Genomic DNA, 5,848 nt, shown 5'->3' on the forward strand with positions numbered 1-5,848 from the left:
CTGTCCCATCAAATAGCATAGCTTTCTGTAAAACTACTACTGCTTGTTTTAAGTTTAAGAAAGACTTGCGATCTGAGTATCTTCTGAAGCAAGTCCGAATCTTGTTGCAGCAAAATGCCACTGACGAACTTCTTGCCGAATTTTCCAGCCTCTGTAACCCTTGAATTATTTACGACTGCAGTTTAACCTTGTGAAACTCGTGTTTTGCCGACCTGCAAGCCTTGACAGCTCTGTATCTTCTTTGTAGGTTGATGACCACTTGCTTCAGTTGAATGTATTTCTTCTAACCAGATATTGTCTGATGCATGCTTGCACTGTCACAATATTATTGCAATACTTCTGCAGCAATCGTCTACATATCCACCCCGTACCAAGCCTGTATTGTTAGAATAGCTCCCTTACTGATGTGGTACTGTAACATGGTTCTTTCCCCAAACTCCAAGCACGGTAACGACATTTATTATTATTACAGCTGATCTTCGCATTAGCAGATATTTACTTCTCTGCCGAAACATTCTGTACTGAGCTTGGATCAAAATACACGCACGAGACTGAATTCAGTTTCTTTCGGACCTTCCAGCCACGGACTCCAGCTTGCAGAGTGATAACAGCTCCTTGAGCAAGTAAATACTCTCTACGACAAACCACAGCTAGTTTCTTTGCTCTGTACCTTTCTTGGAGTACAAGAGTGGCCCATTTTAAAATTCTAAACCTTTTCTAACTAGAAATCCTCGTATCAGCTTCTGGATCCTTCTACAAGCTACCTGAAGCTCTAAATAACGTTTCCTGGACTTCATCATTCTAAACTGTGTCTGCAAAGTGATCGTGGCTTGTTTTAAGTTCAAGAAATTCTCCGAATTTCTTTTCCACTACCAACACGGACTCTTTCCTGCATTTGTAGGTAACCAAACAGAGTTCCATGTATCGTGATCTTTGTTGGTACATTCGTACACATGCTTGAAGTTTTATCACAGCTTTCTTTTGCATACAGAACTCTCGTCTTTCCACGAATCCTCGATATGCAGCTTGGATGAAAATTGCAGCATTTCTTTTCAGAATATACTCTTTTCTTTCCTTCCGACAGTTTAGGTAGCAATGCGTCTATCTTCTATTTTCTTAACGTAATTCTTGATTAACAAATAATGCCTGCGTGCAATAAACCCTTTCATTCTGGCTTGTAAAACCAATACAGCTTGTCTATAAGCCAGGAAGTCTTTTCGAGCTTTTTCATTCTGAGATTGTGCTTGCTTTAACCACTAGTTTAGGAGTAGAAGGAACCTCAGTCTCTCTTTGTTTCTTCTGCTAACGTAGCTTTAAAATGTTGCTGCAAGTGATTGCTGCATGCCTTATCTGAAAACGTTTTCTAGCCATTAACATACAGAGTAGCTCTGCAACTTTATTACAGCTGACCTGTGGGTCAGGTACCTCTTTCGGAGAAGGTAGGACCTGATATAAGATTGTAATATGACAACACTTTTCTCAGAGCAAGATAATCCTGCCTAACCTTCTGTCCCGTCTTAGTGTTCCTCCACCACTTCTGAATACAAACTACTGCTGTTTTCTGTTTTTTAAAGAAATTTTTTGCCAAATAACTTCTTGCGTGTGCTTGCAATATAACGACAGCTTTTCTTTTGCCAGAAAACTCCGTCGAGTTTTCTTCGTCCTGTACCATCGTTGTATGTTTATTACTGCATAACGGATTCTCAGATAAGCCATTCTGCACTGCTGACCATGATATATAGCTCTCACGACTCTTTGAATCCTAAGAATAGCAGCATACAAGTGATGGTTTTAGTCTAGCTAACCACCCTTTCACAACAGCTTGAATGCCACAGCTGCTCGCTGCTGTCTTTCAGTCTTTTCTGACTAACCAACCACGAACAAGAGCTTGGATGAAGATGATGGAACACCTTATACGGATATATTCTCTTCTCTGTGTACACCCTATTATGTGGGCACGATATTGGCTGTATTGTTTTAACAGCCAGTTAGATTTCAAGTAAGATTTCCGTGCCTTCCAGGGCGGATATACTTCTGTAAGGTAACAGCAGCAACTAATCTTTCCTTCATTTCCTTCCTTGTTCTGAAGCCTCTGTAAGCAGCCTGGAAAGAAACAAACAAGATATCGGAAAATGTACAGCACATAACTTTAGCTACATAACAAATTTTCTCAGTTGTTTAAATGCAGATGTATAAAACCTCATTGTTTATACAATAAAACATAATGCGTCATATTTTCAATGCTGTTTACAGGAAAATATGTTAAGTTTTCTTATGTCTCTACCACAATATATTACTACAAACCTGAATAACAACAGCCATCAGCTGTTGGTGCTGGAATAGTTTCTCTATACGCAAGCTGCAAACGTTTCCTTGCTACAAAACATTTAAAGGCACACTGAATGATGGTTGCCCTGTTTTGTTTGTTCAGTTGTTGCCGGTGTAAAAACTTGCGAAGAGCTCTTTGAATTACTGTTGCAGCTTTAATTTTGGCCTGCAACATAAAGTACTAATATTACCAAACAATACAAATACTGACAATACATGTATACATATAAAGCAAAGTACAACACACTATGAAAAGTTTGGTTACTTACTTATCACTGTTACAAGTTAATAGTCTCCACATGATACGCTCAAACTGCTAAACTGGAATAAAGTCAACACAATATATAGAAAAGTGTCAGGATAGCTTGTAACCATAAGAAAGACTTTCAAAACAATGCAAGTGATAATTTGTGACAGGCTTTTCTTAACCAGAGGTTAATAAGTAATAATAATGGAACCATTTGTGAGGTGTATGCCTCTGTCATCATGGCCTTTCGATTAACACCCAAAATACTCTATGTAAACTCTAACTTTGTAAATGGCTTATATAGATAAAGATTTGTTAAACATCTTACTGCCATGTAAAATATCACAAGAGAAATAATCCATGGACTTAAGCACAAAATGTACTTTAACATTTGATATACAAGATATTTTTTCTTACATTTTTTTAGACATCAGCTTTGTATTAAATGTACATTCTCTCTCTCTCTTAAAGTATGTTTCAACACAGTAATAAGATGTTTTCTATGCTGAACTTAGTTTTCTTAGATAAGGAAAATGTTTATTAAGATTCCCAAATGTTTGTAGGGTACATCTAACGTTTTCAATTTAAGAGTCAAACAAAGGTACTCAATACAGTTGAAACTTTAGTTTGCAAATTGGCTACAAGGACAGCACTGTTAGCAGCACTGAGGCACCAGGTTTGTTTACATCTAAGTCTTGTGTTTTGGCTTATATTTTACCCTTATTTTAAATGTACATTTTGTCTTCAATGAACCAAGAGCAATGCTAGTGCTGTTTTTTATTCAACGAGGCAGAAACCATCTTACAAGGTACATTAAGCCTTATTACAGATATTCCATTTACGTCACAATCTTTATCTCTCATAAAGATGCAGTAGACACTTGTCTTACTGAGGGTCCCTTGTTGGTTATTCTTACCAGTATCATAACACCCTGACCTTCAGTAATTCTCAGTCTGTCTAGATCTACCATATCATGACTTTACACAAAGTTTATTATTTCTTTGTGCCATAACATTTGTTATTAGAAGAAAGTGAAATGTCATACTAACAGTTATGTAGGTAACTAAAACAAACAAAATGATATTTAATGTCACGACCAGAACCTACCTTCCTCTTGGCTTCTTCCTTCCTAATTTGTCGTCTCTTCCACGCAAGTTGTAAAATTCGGGCTGCACGATTTCTTCACTCAGATCAATCAGTCGTGCACTGAGATACGTTACCAGGGTGATGACCACTTTCTCATCAGGAATAGTATTGGACATATCTGTTGGTTTAGTCAAAATGGGAATACCTCAAGCTCTTGCATCTAAAATGAGTTAAACCTTCTTAAACACCGACATTTTTATGTCAGTGCTAAGTTTCATAAAAAGTGAACCATTCTACACAACTGATTAATAAACCAAGTATGAAAAAATTCAATTCATTTTTTCTTCGAAAAATAATATTCAAATTTAAATTATTTACAATATAATTAGTGTTATTACTTTGTTATAATTTAAGTTCTGTGAGATAGATGTCAGATGAGTCATATGTAAATTTTTAATAGAAATTAAGCTTCTAATATGATGAAGCAAGGTACAGGGACAAGGTTCACTCTTCTAACAACAAATTTTAGTTGAACTAATGATAAACATAAGTCATGTTGAATGAAAAGTCAGCTTCCATAGGTATGCCAGTGATCTGTTTAAACGTTTTCAAAGGTCACATAGTTATAAGAGTTAAAGTTGCATATTGGTCTTCTATATAAACATATCAGTGTCAAAGAACAAATTAATTAAATATTAATAATACTCAAGTCTTGTAAAACTTAATACATGAAATAATAAAGTTGTATGTTGGAAGGACAATTAAAAATTCATTCAAGAGAATAGAAAGTAGTCCAACATTCTAGAACTGTTGTACCGTATTCCTAAATAGGCCAAAACCAATGGCAAAATAATTTAAGAATTATTTTAGGTCATTAAATATGATATGACAGATTTAGTTACAGTATTTATTAATTTTCAAGACAACCACATTTTAAAAGAATTTTGTAATTATATACAAAAGTAAATTTATTAACCCTTTAAAATGTGATTTTTGTTAATCAATACGGTAACTAAATAATATTAACTAAAGTTTAGATATTCAATTACTAAATAATTCTCAGAAAAGTATATAAAATTAGCAGTTATTTCATATTAATTTACTGAAGATTAGTAATAATATTAATTATATTATTAAATTCTATAGATGAAATTTAAATATCAATCTTCTCTATCTGTTTTATAATCTCTATCTCATTAAAGATGTACATTTTAAACCACGAGTCACAAACGTTTGTGGATAAATGCAAAATGTAAAAATAATTCATTTGTTTTTGGAATTTCGCTGAAAGCAACACGAGGGGGCGTTATAATGTGGCCGTCAATCCCACTATTCGTTGGTAAAAGAGTAGCCAAGAGTTGGCGGTGGATGGTGATGACTCGCTGCCTTCCCTCTAGTCTTCCAATACTAAATTAGGGACGGCTAGCACAGATAGCCCTCAGTTTGTTGCGAAATTCAAAACAAACAAACAAACAAACCAAATATGTACAATTTCTAAAACATATAAAGTAGTACAGGAAGGAATGGAAAACAATGTAAGGTACTGGTACAGTAATAAATTTTCATGCTGATCCTCAGTCTTGTAAAGTTTATGATATGAGATAATTTATGAAAGAAGCCAAAATATAGAAGAATGAAAATGATGCTGCTGTAAATGAAACTTTGCTGATATTGGGGTGTGAATAAAGAACAACTTCTCAAGTTGCTGACATTGAGGAAAAGAACTGTACAGTTGCACTGATGATGTAGATGCTGAAAAAAACAAAAACAAAACTAGATTAACAGAAACTGTTTTAGCAAAACAACGAAATCTTTGAACAAAATGTTACAGAGGTTTAATCTTTGATTAAAATATTGTGTAATAATTTCCATTTCATCAAATTTAAAATTATCTTACCGATTTTATGTGTCAGACTTCTTTCCATTTCGGGTTTCGTTATAAGTATCTGTGCTGTTTGAATAAGGGAATACCCACCGTTGTACCATAGGTTTATTTTTATTTTTAGGAAGGTAACTGTATATTCCTGTAATTGACTGTTTATCATGGTTCTTATTGGAACACTGTCAACAGTGGCTGACTGAGTTGTTGAATATCCAAATTGTAAAATACTTTTCATGTTTTCTAGTTATTTATAGCTGCCCTCTAATTCTTTACTGGACTGAAAAACTGAGTGCCTTTTACATAAA

Source organism: Tachypleus tridentatus, chromosome 3 (assembly GCF_004210375.1).
Source record: "Tachypleus tridentatus isolate NWPU-2018 chromosome 3, ASM421037v1, whole genome shotgun sequence".
In the NCBI taxonomy this organism is placed as follows: Eukaryota; Metazoa; Arthropoda; class Merostomata; order Xiphosura; family Limulidae; genus Tachypleus; species Tachypleus tridentatus.